The 18,128-nt window shown below is 46.3% G+C and overlaps 1 protein-coding gene across 1 annotated transcript in view; it reads right to left on the bottom strand.

The window, feature by feature from the left end:
• Positions 1-17,512, bottom strand: part of LOC126175262 (cyclin-dependent kinase 14) — a 174,577-nt gene extending 157,065 nt beyond the window's left edge. The window contains exon 1 of the mRNA XM_049921904.1: positions 17,384-17,512. The gene's annotated coding sequence lies outside the window, so the exon portion shown is untranslated. The remainder of the gene's footprint in view (positions 1-17,383) is intronic.
• Between the last annotated feature and the right edge of the window lie 616 nt (positions 17,513-18,128).

The raw sequence follows: 18,128 nt of genomic DNA, 5'->3' as shown, positions 1-18,128 counted from the left end.
TTTCACTGCTCCTTATACTAAGGCCCCTTTTCAACCTTTAGAAACCTGTAATATGAAATGTGTAACATGCCAGAATCACATGCATGTGGTTATGTAACTGGGGCTTTGTTCATGGCTGTACAGTCTTGGGGTGAGAATAAATTTCATCATCTACTGCTGATTATTGTTTCAGAATCATTACCAAGAGTGATATGCAGTGTCGGCAGAAGTAATTTTGTTGAAAACAATGGCGTAGCAATGACTTTTGGAAGATATGTCAATAACTCGCTGAATTTCATCCGATCCGAATAATTAAATTTGTGGGTATAACATTTTCCACAACACCGTCGTTCTTAAAAGTTGTAAACTTGTGTATCTCGATACACGAGGCTGTAATCAGACGTTCAATATTGATTCTTAATTTGGCACCATGTTTATGGGAATTCTGCGCAGTATATACCAGCACATCGTAATCAAACTAGCTCTCTTGTACTTTTGTCGTAACACAAAATGTTAGTTCGAAAAGAATGCATACAAAAATAAGACGGTGACGTAACGGAGTTGAAACCTGGGCAGATGGACTGTGTAAGTAGCCTCATTACATTCAAATGCCTTGCAGCTGATTCATTACAGACATGTTCGTGAAGGCCACCGACGAAGGTGCATTGAAGTTCAACACCTCGTTGACAGTTAGGTCATTACAAACGTAGTACACGATCAATCGTAGAATTACGGATGGAACCATATCGACATTCGCCTAAGTGCGGTTTAGGAAAACAAGGGTTCAAGGCAGATCGTGTCTAAGACTTCGCTCGTTATTGTTTACAAAAACTGGAGTATGTTTCTCATGCTTTGTACGACCTAGTGCGACTTTCGATCATCGTATCCACCATACTAACATTAATCTTAAGTCCAATGAAGACAATAACACGTTGTGAAAACAGACGAACAGCGAGTGTGCCCATCTTCTCCAGACCAGCTACACGCAAGATTCTGTGTCGTCCTGCACCACTGGTAGGAGGCTAGCAGCATCCAGACTACTGACCTACCGTCGCATGTGTAGGCTACCGTTAATACCACAATACAAACGGTTGCATTGGGACTGGTGCCGTAAACGGGTAGCATGGGCTGCTGAGCGAATGGCGTCGATGAATCGCGGTTCTGCACTGCTCCGGATGATTGTTATCAGCAAGTACAGAGTGATGGCGACCTGAGGAGAAGGACGCCGATGTTACTCGTTGCGTCATGATGTGGGGATCCGTCGGGTATGAGAGCAGATCGTGACTGGTAGTGACGGAGGGAATTTTGATAAGCAATGGTACGTCATGGACATCCTGCTTCTTCGTGTGTTACGTCTCATGCAACACTGTCGTGATGCCATTACTCTTCCACTACGAGGAAGTCATATGGGCTGGATAAAATGTAGTGGCAACAAATGGCTCAAATGGCTCTGAGCACTATGGGACTCAAGTTCTGAGGTCATCAGTCCCCTAGAACTTACAACTACTTAAACCTAACTAACCTAAGGACATCACACACATCCATGCCAGAGGCAGGACTCGATCCTGCGACGTTAGCGGTCGCACGGTTCCACACTGAAGAGTCTAGAACCGCTTGGCCACACCGGCCGGCGTAGTGGCAACACTGTTATAATTATTCATACAACATTTTATTGACATACGTTCAGCATATTAATGCCGCATCCCGATACAATTACCCCTCACAGATAGAGGGCGTCGTTAATCGTCAGCGCGTCCATCTCTGTCGATGTCTCGCAAGGTCCGCCTTATGGCACAGATGATGCCTCCTCTTGTGTTGTAGCGCTTGCCACGAAGAGTTTCCTTCATTTTGGCGAGCACGTCGTCATCGCATGGGTGTTCCAGTACCCCCCCCCACACCACACACACACACACACACACACACACACACACACACACACACACACACGTATAAAGGAGTTCCTTCATGGAGTTCGCCGTGTGGCATCGTGCACTGTCACGAAGTCCATCGGCGATCCACATCCCGCGGGGAGCCAAGGAGGTCAATCATCATCATCATATTGTCCGTGGTGGGGTCGTCCCGAACGGGGCCGGTATTGAGTGACATCCCTGCCCTCTCAAAACACATTCACCCGTCTCGCAGCCGTACGATACGGCAATGCTGCATCGCCACACGCCTCACGCAGTCCCTGAAAACGTTGTTGAGCACTCCGACCACGTGCTACTTCAGTTTTGATCCACGCACGAAACATATTGTTATGGCGCTTGAAGTCGCCTCCCGCATTTTCAAACAATACACATTGCAACTAATTCAAATACAGCTGTCGCCGCTCACTGCACTACTGTAGCTGACCTGCTATCAGCTACAGACAGCACGCATGCCATCTGCCGCACATCCTTCGTTTTTCGGCAGTGCTGCCACTAATTTTTATCCACCCCTCGCAAAATTCGCAGTACAAAATCAATGTGATGAATAGAGGCACGCGGTCGTCGATGTGAGTTGCCGCACAGTGGTAGAAGCGAGCCGCCCGAGAGTAGTTATAGACGGTGACAGCGTGCGGCTGCGGCGGCCGGCGAGTACTTAGCGGCCGACCTGTCACAATGGACGGAGGGTCCACAGGTCGGCGCCGGACGGGGGCGCTCTCCAATTACATTAGGCGCGCACCGCCTGCCGCCTTTCAAGTCTAATCACGCGTCCCCTCTGTACCGTGGCGAAAACAGTGATCAAAGCCTACACGCTACACGCGGGGGCACTACCGGCCTGCTAATGGATTGAGACACCAGGGGCGGCGAGCGACCCGCTGTTCAGTCTCTGGTCCGCCGCTGCACGCTACAATTAAAACTACTGGCGTTCCGAAACTCATCACGCCGCTTCCGAGACATTCCTCAACGGTAAACACACCGCACCAACCGTCACCAACGCACAAGACGCAGAAGAAAACTGGTAATAAGGTCAGATCAGAGTGGTGAACGCCGAATCAAGCAACATTTCCCAGATAGTTACTTGTCGGAAATGTTCTGTTCTAGCGTAGCTGATATAGCGGTCTGGTTGCAGCCGGTAAAAATAACAGAAAAATCGCGTATAACGCTGTGCATGGGGACTCAAAGTGTCTAATTTGGAGTGTTCAGGTTAAAGAATTAGCTCGAGCCAATTTAACCGGTAACTACGCTTTTTGATATAATATGTACTTCTGTAGCAAATTAAGATTCGCTGCTGTTTTGTGGCTGTGGTTTCACACAGATGCGTTTACAACCTGTGGTTTGCAGATTTTCCTAGATTTGAAGTCCGATACTCTGACGTTTCCGGACTTTTTCTTTTTTACCATCATGCACATCATGTGCAATAACAGCACTGAGGAACTCCCTTGAGGTCCGCTGTTTGCTACTGTCTCTGGCTCCCGATAGTATCGACTTGGTGAGTTCTGTTTCTAGGAGGAGGAGGAGGAGATTTAGTGTTCAACGACGCGTCGACAACGAAGGTCATTAGAGACGGAGCACAAGCTCAGATTGGGGAAGGACGGGAAAGGAAATAGGCCATGCCCTTTCAAAGGAACCATCCCGGTATTTGTCTGAAGTTATTTATGGAAATCACGGAAAATCTAAATCATGATGGCCAGACGCGGGTTTGAACCGTCGTCCTCACGAATGCGAGTCCTGTGTGTTAACCAGTGCGCCGACTCGCTCGGTCTGTTTCTAGGAAGTATTTAATCCAGTGGTATACATTTTCCGATATTGCTTAGACCTGTAATTTGTTTACTAGCTGACGGCGTGGAACTTTACAGAACGATACAGACACAAGGTGAGTAACACTTGCCGGCCGGAGTGGCCGTGCGGTTCTAGGCGCTTCAGTCTGGAGCCGAGCGACCGCTACGGTCGCAGGTTCGAATCCTGCCTCGGGCATGGATGTGTGTGATGACCTTAGGTTAGTTAGGTTTAATTAGTTCTAAGTTCTAGGCGACTGATGACCTCAGAGGTTAAGTCGCATAGTGCTCAGAGCCATTTGAACCATTTCTGAGAAACACTTCCTTGAATTACTTCGTCATATCAGGAAATCAAATTTTTTTTCGGCCCAAAATTGGGCTATGTCCGATTCTTCCCTTCTTCCCCGCCATAATTCATCGAGCGTACATTACTGGAACTGTTACGACAGATCCTGAGATGTTCCATATCCCCATATTCGTCACTGTCGCATCTGTCGTCATATACACTCCTGGAAATTGAAATAAGAACACCGTGAATTCATTGTCCCAGGAAGGGGAAACTTTATTGACACATTGCTGGGGTCAGATACATCACATGATCACACTGCCAGAACCACAGGCACATAGACACAGGCAACAGAGCATGCACAATGTCGGCACTAGTACAGTGTATATCCACCTTTCGCAGCAATGCAGGCTGCTATTCTCCCATGGAGACGATCGTAGAGATGCTGGATGTAGTCCTGTGGAACGGCTTGCCATGCCATTTCCACCTGGCGCCTCAGTAGGACCAGCGTTCGTGCTGGACGTGCAGACCGCGTGAGACGACGCTTCATCCAGTCCCAAACATGCTCAATGGGGGACAGATCCGGAGATCTTGCTGGCCAGGGTAGTTGACTTACACCTTCTAGAGCACGTTGGGTGGCACGGGATACATGCGGACGTGCATTGTCCTGTTGGAACAGCAAGTTCCCTTGCCGGTCTAGGAGTGGTAGAACGATGGGTTCGATGACGGTTTGGATGTACGGTGCACTATTCAGTGTCCCCTCGACGATCACCAGTGGTGTACGGCCAGTGTAGGAGATCGCTCCCCACACCATGATGCCGGGTGTTGGCCCTGTGTGCCTCGGTCGTATGCAGTCCTGATTGTGGCGCTCACCTGCACGGCGCCAAACACGCATACGACCATCATTGGCACCAAGGCAGAAGCGACTCTCATCGCTGAAGACGACACGTCTCCATTCGTCCCTCCATTCACGCCTGTCGCGACACCACTGGAGGCGGGCTGCACGATGTTGGGGCGTGAGCGGAAGACGGCCTAACGGTGTGCGTGACCGTAGCCCAGCTTCATGGAGACGGTTGCGAATGGTCCTCGCCGATACCCCAGGAGCAACAGTGTCCCTAATTTGCTGGGAAGTGGCGGTGCGGTCCCCTACGGCACTGCGTAGGATCCTACGGTCTTGGCGTGCATCCGTGCGTCGCTGCGGTCCGGTCCCAGGTCGACGGGCACGTGCACCTTCCGCCGACCACTGGCGACAACATCGATGTACTGTGGAGACCTCACGCCCCACGTGTTGAGCAATTCGGCGGTACGTCCACCCGGCCTCCCGCATGCCCACTATACGCCCTCGCTCAAAGTCCGTCAACTGCACATACGGTTCACGTCCACGCTGTCGCGGCATGCTACCAGTGTTAAAGACTGCGATGGAGCTCCGTATGCCACGGCAAACTGGCTGACACTGACGGCGGCGGTGCACAAATGCTGCGCAGCTAGCGCCATTCGACGGCCAACACCGCGGTTCCTGGTGTGTCCGCTGTGCCGTGCGTGTGATAATTGCTTGTACAGCCCTCTCGCAGTGTCCGGAGCAAGTATGGTGGGTCTGACACACCGGTGTCAATGTGTTCTTTTTTCCATTTCCAGGAGTGTATATCCACAGGGTGTATCATAATTAAAAGCGTCAACGCATACAGTTGAAAGTACACGATACTAGAAGCAAAAAATTCTCACCTAACGTGGGCTCTAAAACGCATACTTCAAAATATATGAGCATGTGTTCCTCTTCGCTACTATGAAATACAACTGTTCTACTGAACAAGTGCTCATAGCTGTTAAGGCATGCGTTTTAGAGCCAATGTTTAGTGAGGCTTCTTTGCTTCTAGTATCGTGCACTCTAAACTCTGTTCTCTAGTTCTCGTCACTGGGCATGTCCTGTAGCGGAGAGTAGTTGCTTGGAGGCTCTGTAAGTTCTTTGTTCAAGAATCTGTTGCGGGATTTAAGTCTTGAAGGTGTGCTTTAAGCCTCTCAGTATGTTCGTAACCGGCTCTTCGGGAGTTGGGATCCGTAAATCGGCCCGCTTTGTATAGTTTATAGTGTGGCGTGGGTTGCACGTAACCGATTATTAGTCAGCGGGTATTGCTTTTACTCTTAAGTTGGCCTTCTTGGCAGGTATATATCTGAAATATACCGTGGAAGCATACCCTGATGTGAAGAAGCACAGTGTCTGGACTGTGACACTCAGCACCCTTGGTCTAGCTCCCTGTTTGCTGTCAGGTGCTTTCTTCAGTACCTTATTCCTTGTTGCAACATTATGACGGGGCTTCTCGCAGTCTTGCTTGTATGTCCAGTACGACACCAAAGTGCGTCGAGTTATTGTGTGTTTCAGGCTGACGCCTTTCCAGATTAAAATCAGCTGCAGACTTCCTCGTTTTGAGAGACGATGGAAGGCGTTGACGAAGCTTGTCTTTGAGCAATTTCGTTTAGGGAACTTCGCGTAGTGTGTAAACTTTTAGATGGCAGACCTCTCCCTAGTCCTGAATCGGTAGAAGTCGGTAAACGTCGGGAGGCTTCGGTAGGCACGCAGTTTCGACTGCTGCCAACATTACGTAGCTGACTGTGTTGTACAAGGTAGCCATTGTCGTCTGCTTCGTTATTGTTTTTCGCTGTACTGTTCTGCGTGTTTTTATTGTGCAGTTGTGCTAAACATGATCAAAATGAGTGAAGAGGCCCATCTCGGGAGTCGCCAACAACCCTTACCGGTAGGCCTACGGTTAGAAGGAAACCATTATTACGTAGCGATGCTCGCAAAATTATATTGCGTGTGATTGAATTCTGCGAAAGGGAAAGGGAGCAGAAAAAATTGCTTCACCCCATTTACAAATCTTCAGTGAGAGCTGCTACATACAGAGGAGAAAGCATGCGTAGCATTGGAAGATTCAAACAGTTTTTCAAGAATCATCCTGGCGTATCACCACAAACGCCTGGCAAGAAAAGGTGAGTTTCCATTCCAGATATTTTGTTCGCGATCACTTTGAAGGAGCCCCCTATTTCGTCCGAATTACCTTATATTTCATTTTTCCTTGCTACCGTATTGCTTTGTATGGAAACACCACTGGTTACTGTATTATTTCGAAACACATTCATATTACAGTACATTGCAATCGGATGAATGGTTTTTGAGCGCATAGTAGACAAACATACATACATTCATTTTTATATACATAGATTTTAATGTACATGACGATTTCAGTTTCGTTTACAAACAACATTTAAAGCTTTCGTGTAAGCATGACGCGCAATTTGTAGTGCCAGCACTGCAACTGCTAGGCGTGCCTTGCCCCCCCCCCCCCCCGGCCAACGGCTCTCGCCCCTCACCAGCCAATGCTTACTTCCTCCTCTCCCCTCACAACTCGGCCGTCTCACAGTTAACACACTGTATGCGGACAGAGCGCGTTCCAGGTTTTGTTCTGCATCCTCAAAACTCCTTCCTTAACCTGTGATAGCTACATCGGCTTACAGGAAGTGAGTCGTGTAATTTGGTGTTGGCTGGTCATTGGCATACAAGTTAAACAGGAGCAGAGGCCATGACACTACCCGGGGCGAACGCATTTTTCTGCCGTTGCCGCCGGCTGTTTTTGTCCTCCAGCCTGACACAGAACATCCTGCTTTCCAGCAGTAATCTAATTTTTACGAGCTGGAAATCTTTAAAAGTATCATACTGTTGTTTTCAAAATCAACTTACAATGAGGTGACAAAAGTCATGGGATACCTCCTGATATCGTGCCGGACTTACTTTTGCCTGGCGTAGTGCAGCAACTCGACGTGGCGTGGATCGTATGTTCAAATGTGTGTGAAATCTTGTGGGACTTAACTGCTAAGGTCATCAGTCCATAACCTTACATACTACTTAACCTAAATTATCCTAAGGACAAACACACACACCCATGTCCAAGCGAGGGCTCGAACCTCCTCCGGAACCAGCCGCACAGTCCATGATTGCAGCGCCTCAGACCACTCGACTAATCCCGCGCGGCCGTGGCATGGATTCAACAAGTTAATTGGAAGTCCGCTGTGGAAATAATGAGCCACGCTGCCTCTATACCGGTCCATAAATGCAAAAGTGATCCAGTGCAGAATTCTGTGCAAAACTGACTTCTCTATTATGTCCCATAAATGTTCGGTGCGATCCATGTCAGGCTATCTGGGTAGCCAAATCATTCGCTAGAATTGTCCAGAATGTTCTTCAAACCAATCGCGAACAACTATGACCCGGTCACTTAGTGCATTGTCATCTATAAAAATTCCATCATTGTTTGGGAACGTGAAGTCCACGAACGACTGGAAATGATCTCCAAATAGCTCAACATAACCAGTTTTCAGTCAATGATCGCTTCAATTGCACCAGAGGATCCAGTACGTTCCATGTAAACACAGCCCACACCATTGTGGAGCCACCACCAGCTTGTACAGTGCATTGCTGCCGACTTGGTTACATGATTTGGTGGGGTCTGCGCGACAGTCGAACTCTATCAGCAGCTCTTACTAACTGAAATTGGGACTCTTGTGACTGCGCCACGTTTTCCAGTCGTTTAGGGTCCAACCGATACGGTCACGAGCCCAGGAGACGGGCTGCAGGGGATGTGCTGTCAGCAAAGGCACTCGCTGTCGGTCGTCTGCTCCCATAGCCCATTAACGCCAACTTTCGCCGCACTGCCCCAACAGATAGTTCGTCCTACGTGCCAAATGTGTTTCTGCGTTTATTTCACGTCCGAGGGAAATGTCTGTGAGTTCTGACAACTCTATGCAAACGCCACTGCTCTCAGTCGTTAAGCGAAACGCCTCACTGCTTTGTTCAAATGTGCGTGAAATCTTATGGGACTTAACTGCTAAGGTCATCAGTCCCTAAGCTTACACACTACTTAACCTAAATTATCCTAAGGACAAACACACACACCCATGCCCGAAAGAGGACTCTAACCTCCTCCGGGACCAGCCGCACAGCACTGCTTTGTCTGTGGCAGCAGGTAATGCCTGAAATCTGGTATTCTCGGCACTCTCTTGACACTGTGGATGTCGGAATAGTGAATTCCCTATTTATTTCCCAAAATTGAATATAGCATGTGTCTAGTTCCAACTACCGTTCGGCGTTCAAAGTCAGTTAATTCCCGTCGTGCGGCCATAATCACGTCGGAAAGATTTTCACATGAGCTCAAATAACAACTTCGCCAAAACACTGCCCTTTAATACCTTGTGCACGCGATACTACCGACATCTGTAGATGTGCATATCGCTATGCCATGATTTTTGTCGCCTCAGTGTGTAGTGCACTGTGTTTGTCAACGAATCTGTGGGAATACAATAATAATGAAGCTTAACGGCAGTATCACTGGGCATTACAGTACATAAATACATAAATAAGAGCAGCAAGCTACTGACTAGAGAAACTGTAATTAGGCACGAATTGTGGATGTGAAACACGCGTTCCGCACTCGTGATGTTTTGCAACGGCTGGGAACAAGCCGCAAACAGTGCGGGGCTGCGCGCTCAGCAGCAGCACGGCAGTCGCAGCGAGCGGCGCCGGCACCACGAAGTGCGCGGCCCGCCGCCAGATGGGCTGCCCGACCCGAGGGGTTAGCACCGCAGTGCCACGTGCGTACAGGCGGTTTACCCACACACCACGTGTGTGGCACATGCTGAGGTCTCCGCTCTGTCAGGGGTCATGCAGCCCAACTGAACAGCTTTTCGGGGGAGAGAATAGGTAGGGGGGGGGGGGGGCGGGAATTAGCCGACTGGTGCTCTGAACTGAAAATGACGCCACTTTTTAGGATTGTGTGTGCACGATTTATAACACATCGTATTACGAACCGACCCACGAAAGCCATGTACAGTGACGTTTGCGTCGGCGGCAGCGCAAGGCCGGAAAGAAAGTATGAGTCGAGAAGGCATTCATGAATATGAAATAGGAAAACAGATTTGGGATCTTTTTGATGATGAACAAGTGGCTGCTCTATCCATAATTTGCATAGCAATTTTATCTCGATGTACCCAGAGATTCAACCGAAAATTGAAGCACCTAAATAATTACAGAAACGAGAGAAACCTTGTAATAATGAATCACTACCTTTGTAAACAGTCATTGTGTGAGGAACTGATAAATCAATTAAATACTTTAATTAATTAATAATGTTCAATATGGTAGCGGCCTTTAAAAGTATTTAAGTCCAAACGGAGTATCCTCTTCGTCTTCAGACGCGCACGAACACACTAAGGCCCGCCGTCCCAATTGCCGAGTCTACGAGTCTGTATCAGGTTACGAAATCTCTGTTGCAGCAAGGAAGCGGCGAGTTCTAGGGCACAGCAGGCGACAGCCAGCCGCTTGAGCACCCAGCAATTTGGCACCAGAACTACTCACTTCAGCCGTACGCCGCTCTGGCCCGACTCTGGAACGTCATCTTGGATGGTCCACCAGCTGCCGTCTCGTCGCGGTCGCATCTTGTCGATAGGTTTAAAGGTTCGTTACTTCGGTCACAGTCTACTAATGATGCTCCGTGTCGGTCGTTCGGCGATCGCGAGTATTTCACGAGACTACAGGAGAGAGGCAGCGCTAGCCACGCGCTGATGTTCAGCGGAGTCTACCGCCCAAATTTTGTTACCGAAACCTAGTTCTCATGGTTCAGTATTCCCTCTCCAAAGTGTTCTCCGTTAAACGTATAAAGCTATAGGCGATTGTTATCTATATATGTCGTTCTGTGAATGTGTCTATATCAGTGGAGTCTGCCCTCAGTTAAGACTATGATGTTTCGTGATAATTTCAGAATATATCTCCTTGCGTTAGTTTCTAAATCTTTTATTTGTGTTGCGATGACGACCACCTATTCTCACCGTATCCACTCAAATCAGTGTCTTCCTGCAAGTAGGATCGTAGTCCACGCCTCCCCACGGTCTGATAATAGGTAGAATAATAACACGAAATCGTGTTCGCCTATCGATATGTATCCCGCCCGCTAAATGGGGCGACGCCGCCTGGGATACGAAAACCGTGGCAGTCAGTTTAGGTAAGGGAGCGCAGATCGTGCAGTATTTTTAAATCACTGAAAGCAATAGATACACTTCATTCAAACAGAGGGGGAAAATCGTATGCGCAAGAGGGGGAAATGTAAGGGAAGAGGTACTGCGCTGTAGCGGACGAGCAAAGGGGTAGCATTTAAGTATGGGCTGGTATAGAGGAACTCTTAACATTGGAAGACCATGTTCGGTTTAAATATTGTCTATTTTATAAGTCATGAGGCGTTGTTTGTTCATTTTTATCAATGTGTACCACTGAGATCTCAGCGTATTATTGTAAGAAGGAACTCTCTTTTCAACGTTAGGAGGAAGGCCAGCATCGGCCTAATTTTTTTAAACTGTTTATTCCAGATCGGTTTCAGCTATTGTTTAGCTATCTTCAGTGCATTATATCTAGGTCGTGATGATTTATCGTAAATATAATAGCACAGGGTACCACTTGACATTCCTTTAACTGAAGTTTATTACCTGTAATGTCAAGGGGTTCCTTAGGTTACCGTATTTAGGGTAAGTCATCACGACTTGGACATAATGTACTAAAGATAGCTGAACAGTAGCTGAAATCGACCTGCAATAAACAGATTAAAAATTTATCACCGATGCTGCCCTTCCTCTTATCGTGGATCTCGTTGATACGGTCGTGGAGCACGGTGTTCCTGATGGAAACAAACCTGATTCCCTTTTCTGTAAACCAAGACATCATATCGCTCCTCGTGGAGTTAATGGCTGAGCACCCAGTTACATGCTTATTGTGACTTACTGTGACAAGGAGCACTACCTATAACGAGGACAGTATGAGTTAGTAGATTAGGTATTAATCTCTTCTTGAGCCACTTTTTGTACTTTGACGTGTCTTTGTGACAATCCCCTGTTTTCTGCCCAGATTTAAATCTTATATAGGCATTCGGTACAAAACCGGCCTCCTCGCCAGCGAATCTGATGACAATTCTGCTTTGTTTCGAAACAGGTTTCACGAGACCCTATAGTGAACTGTCACTCATCCGTGCCACGCTCTGTGGCAACCGTGAATGTATGTCTCGTCCACATAGACGACGACATGCACGTCTGTACTCCGGATACTTCCTGAAGTACACAATTCGTTTTGCCTTGATGCTACTTTGTTCCTGGAGAACTTTTTACTTATTCGTCGTCTTCTTCTATGTAAATCCTAGAGTGCTAAGTTGTGTGTTTACACATCCTTCAGACTTCATTCAACTCTGTAAACTTTTATGAATTTCCTTTGAAGTGGGTCTTCTTTTATAATTAATGTAGAAATTATTCACCACGCGGCGTACGATTTGCTCATTAAAATTGTCTGAACTGGCCTAAGATATTCTGCACCTTTCCTTATGATATGTTGAAAATGTAGAGAATTCACCTGCATAAGCCCTTTCAGGTTCTCTCTCGATTCGCAACGGAAGTGAACGATACGGAACTTGCTTCGGGCACTCGTTTGAATGGACCACCTATCACAGCTTCTTTTTGCCGGCCGCGGTGGCCGTTCGGTTCTAGGCACTTCAGTCCGGAACCTCGTGACTGCTACGGTCGCAGGTTCGAATCCTGCCTGGGGCATGGATGTGTGTGATGTCCTTAGGTTAGTTAGGTTTAAGTAGTTCTAAGTTCTAGGGGACTGATGACCTCAGATGTTGAGTCCCATAGTGCTCAGAGCCATTTGAACCATTTGAACAGCTTCTTTTTCATAAACTGGTAGACATTTGCAACCACTTCGCATGTTTGGCTATGAAGAAATATGCCCTTATTTGCTTTTTATTGGTGGCACGTTCAACTTCGAATGTGTTCTCCCAGAGTAGTTTCTAGTGGAGCGCTCCGCTGACTCGATGGAAACACTTCCGACGCTGACAATCGACTGAGGAGGGGGCGGGCGGGCGTCTACTGCGCGTCTTGTTTAAGGTACTCACATCTGTATGCACGAACTGTAATTGACATAAAAATTTAATTACAACAAGCTTTCGATCATCCTGCTTTTGGTTATACGTGCATAATTTGCCGATTTAAAAAACAAAAAAAGAATCTTAAAGTACTCAGTTACATGAAAGCATGACATTATTTCAAAGATAGGTATGTATCAGCGACCACTATTCTTTTAATACTTTTATTGCAGTCTATTTCGCATTTGTTTGCAATGATTACCGGTTTCTTTCCATTTTGAAACATCTACACATCTACTGCAGCTGCATAGCACCTATTGAGTTAAATGCGCTGTGTTCAGGCTCCATAAATCACTGACTTACATCCATTACAATGTCAGGAATTATAAAGAAGTGTGGGGGCACTACGTTATGAGGTGTCGCCCTCTATATGTGGTACATCAAGACGACGGAGGGAAGCAGGGTATCGATCACCTAGCAACAATGTACCTCCAAATGTCACCTTCATCGCTGAACGAACTTGAAGAAAATGAAATTACAAACTTTTTAGACATCACCACATATAAAAATAATGGACAATACATGTTTGAAATAGAGAGAAATCAGACGTGTTCGGATAACATATATTGTCAGCAACTTCGTACACGGTTATGTAAATGATTAGAGTTGCAATTCTCTGTAACACTTAGAACGTCCAGCAGAGTGTATTAATACTGTTCGTGTTTAGTGTTGTTACCAGGCCTTGTAGGATACATAAGGGGCATGAACACCGCTGGGTGTCAAACGATTCATGTGAAAGGCACAGAGATGCCACATACTCTTATGAGACAGCGTTATCAGCGCCAGTCAGAGGTTTCAAGTAATCCTATTGTGAGTCCCATTTGACCGGCTCGTCGAATAATGAGATGTCCATATTTGTGGGGAATTCTGCTGTGGCAGTGGCCCGATGTCGGACTGCACGGTGACGTGCTGGCAGGCGTACACATCGTCACGTTCCAGTCTATCACGTCTGACAATCACAAGTGACCAGGCCCTTTGTAACCCTTTCATAGCCGCGTCTGCCATCCGAGAACAAGTAAGGGTCCCCCTGCAATATTCTGTGTCATCCCGCACCATTGGTCGGAGGCTAGCAGGAGCCAGACAAGGAATAACACAAACGGCTGCGTTTGGAGAGCTGCCGTAAGCAAGAAGCAGGGCCTGCTGATAAATGGCGTCGCATTGCGTTCGGTGATGAATCACGGTTCTGCACTACAACGGACGATTTTCGTCGGCGGCTATGATGGTGACCTGGGGAGACGTCCCATTCTTCCTGTGTTTTAGACAGCACAGCGCTGTTGCTCCTGGCGTCCTGTTGTCAAGAGCCGTCGGGTATGACCTCAGGCCGCGGCTGGTAGTGACTGAAGGGACTATGAAGGTACAACGGTACGCCACGGACATCCCGTGTCACCTTGCGTTACCCCTCATGCGACAGTATCGTGGTGTAATATTCTAACAGGATCATGCTCGTCCACACAAGGCATGTGCCTGTATGAACTGTCTGCGTAATGTTTACGTACTCCGGAGGCCAGCAAGAACTGTACCCGATATATCACGTGTGGGGCCAGCTCGGACGTCAGCTCTGTCCTGTATGCTGCCAGCAGCCTGGATATCAAGGACCATTACACTAGTTAGGGGCAGGTTGTTAGGAGAGGATACAACAACGACTTAATGACACACTTACCAGCCGTATAAGTTTATGCATCCAGGACAGAGGGTGCAACGTCAAACTGATAAGGGAACTCGTACTTCCAAGCTGAATTCGAAAATCAGTTCTAATTAGACATCCTCAAGCACGTGGCAACGGCTTTAAAATGAGTGACGTAACCAAAACGCGTAAAAGCATTTTGAGCCGTGGCGGCTGGCGCTAGGGTGTTCGACTTGCATCGCTGATATCGATATTCGGTGTTGAAAAGAAGCCCGTGTCCCTAACCGTGGTGCATGGGCCTCGCCGTGCTCGCCGCCCTTGTCTTCTGGCGCACGCCGGATGTACGGTGCCGATCACTGGGCGCCTTGACGTGCAAAATTGTGGTGGGTTCGTCGTCTCACGTTGAACAGCTTCCCAGCTCGTAATTTGCAAGTTCCAAGTTACGTATGAGTTTTATTCTGTATTTAACTAAGAAGATTGTTGAAACTTATTGTGGCTTGGGTAGCTGCAGGAGATGATTCTGAGCTTGGTTCCACAGTGGCTATTTTATGGAGGCTGATGTTTCTCATTCCGTGTTTGACCAGCTATGGGTGTGTCTTCTAAATGGTTTTCATGCAAATTTTAACTTGTTTTAGGTCACATTGTCCGCTTTGGGACTGGCTGCGGTTGTGTACGTGCCGTAGAGCTAATGGTTTCATCATTTATCACGGCAGCATTTGGTATGTTTATTTAATGTTGAAAGCGCCTTAAGGCAACTGGAAGTGCTCTCTAAGTTTCCTGCTAATTTACTGGGAGTTATTGCTTCCAAACACTGATATGGGCCTTAACGCTGTTCTCTCAAGTTAAGTGCAATTTGGGAATCATTCTTATTATGCCCGTTAATTAAGTGAGGCCACCTTGTTAATATTGGCATTTCTGTAAGTCATTTTATTGGTTGAGTTATTACTAGAGCTTCTTATTTAACACTTACGTTAATAATTTGTGTATCTTTAATGAACGTGCAACTTATTATTCCTGTGTGCCAGTTTTGGGACCTTGGTTGGCCCACTTTGTATTTTTAGTATAAGCATGTTTTACTGTGGACCTTTATGTGGGCAGTTCAGTTTTATTAAGCTTTAAGATATCTTTGTTCTTTATGAAGTTGAGGTATTAAGTAGCTGTGTAACTTCGGTTGGAAGTGTGTAGTGTTATTAGTCTCTTGAGATATGTTTAAAGAAGAACGATTGTTTGTGATTGATTATTCATCGTGCCTACTATCAATGATTTTGGTTGCGGACGCAAAATAATATGATTCTTATTTGTGTGTGTAAATCAATCAAAGTGAAGATTTGTATATTGCATCAGTAAGAGGGCAAATGTCCGAATTGAAGTTGTTTTTAGTCAAATTAAAATTGTAAAACAACCGCAAGCTTGTCCATCACCACTGATCCCGGGCTTTCTATTTCCTTTAAATAACTGTGGTGAGATTGTAATTATGATTTTCTAAAGAACTGAGTGGTACCACGGTTCACATTTAAAGTAAAACGCAAAACTTTCGAGATCAAAAACACACGCACCAATAATACGAAGTATTTAACGCTTACATACAGAGAAACCATATCACAAAAAATAGCAAGATGTTTTCTTAAAACAGTCACCATGGCATTTAGTACGCAATGTTCCATCAAAATGAGACTGTTATGCATTAAAATTAAGTGTATCGGGAGTGTGTAAAATAAAATGTGCAGATTGTGGGAAGTTTCACGTAGGACAGACAGGCCGTAATTTCTATGCTCGATTCAAGGAACACGTAGGCACAAATAACGAAACTGCGTTCGGTACCCACACAAATCGGCAAAGCATAGGACACGAAGTATTGGACAGAACATGGATTTTTGTTGTTTTGGTGAAAAGAGTAGACCACTGGGTACATTTGGCAATTTTTTTAGCGCTACAACGCTTTTCCAATGCCCTTCTGAATGCTATGTTTTCTGTACAGTTGCTTCCCAGTCGGTGTCGCTCAAGTGCAACTAACTGAGAGAGAATTAATTTAGAAAAAAACTTTTTCAGTCTTCTGTAGAGAAAGCATCACTTGCCAGAATATTCCGATCTGTGTTTTAGTCGAATTCGTGAATTACCGCAGGTAATGCAATACCATTTCATTAACCGCTACAAATAGCATTACACATTGCTTTCTTTTACGTTAGATTTGATTCTAATGTATGGGAGACCACACACTGTTCTTCGAACTTAATTGTTTTATTGTTTTGCAGTCGCGCAGATTACACTAGTGACGATGATTTGCAACCCAGTGGAATGAGTGTGTGTGTGTGTGTGTGTGTGTGTGTGTGTGTGTGTGTGTGTGTGTCTATTACTCCAAAAGTAAGATGGACTGAATAAATAAAAATGAAAGCTGCTTGCAAACTTCGAAGATAAAAACGTAATAGCTTTGTGAGGTCCAATAGGGTCCTTAGGGAGGGGGTATGTACATCAATAACAGAACCGTCAGTATCATACAAAAGCAGAATGTGACGGAAAGACGGTCCACAAAATACGATTAATTAGTAATTTACCAGCATGAGGACATATGTAGTTAACGATTGTTGACTTGCTGTCTCCATCCTGACACAGTCATCCTTTGCCATTATCTATATATACCGCTAACAATCGCAGCGAATGGGCGGCCCTTCGTGAAGTTTAGCCAGAAATGCATCTGATTGAACTGACCGATATTATCCTCGTACTATACCATGCAGATAACTTGTGTTGCAAAATGCAGAAATGTGCTAGGTAGCAGCGTAATTACTCACCATATCCACGCAGGTCCTTGTCGGCGGGGATATTGCCGTTGGGCTCGAGACGGTCGAGGAACTCGTCCGAGTAGCCATTGTACGGCAGCTTGCCGCCGCGGGAGTTGGCCTCCTCGGATTCCTCCTTCGAGATGGCTGCAACAAGAAGCAGGTGCACACGTGTAAGTTACCGCGCTTCTCTATTACGGAGGTCATATTTAAGAACATTGCTGGTAAGACATCTTCTTCTGAAAGTGATAGAAAACATCGTGCCGTAGCAACTTCTCTCCCGTATTAGAGTAAAATCGTTATTAATTTCAAGACGTGCGAGCTTTATTAGGCGGAGTCCTTCCAGAGCGACTTGACATTCTACGACGCACGAACACGCTTAACCTGCCAGTCATGGCGGGTTGTTAAGTTTGAACACAAGGTATGACGTACGATTTACACGCACACGAAATTTCGTGAGCAATTGATTTATGTAAAATATATGACTCTTAGCATGCAACTGATTTATATAAAATATATGACTCTTAGGATGCCATCATAGTTCTACACATGTATCCTACACTCTGACCATTTTTAAGACTGTGAAAACTAGATGGCTGTATGATTCTGGAGTACTGAAATTGTGCCTCTTGTGTTTTACTATCTTTCTCTGCGCATTCTGCCGCGGCTGTAGTAAGGAATTGCACGTCTTCATTTTATAAAAACCAAATAGTAGTTATCATGGGTATTGTTTCTTCATACCATATGAAACAAAAAA

The sequence above is a fragment of the Schistocerca cancellata genome, chromosome 3 (assembly GCF_023864275.1).
Source record: "Schistocerca cancellata isolate TAMUIC-IGC-003103 chromosome 3, iqSchCanc2.1, whole genome shotgun sequence".
Lineage (NCBI taxonomy): Eukaryota > Metazoa > Arthropoda > Insecta > Orthoptera > Acrididae > Schistocerca > Schistocerca cancellata.
This window is presented reverse-complemented; position numbering and strand designations above follow the sequence as displayed.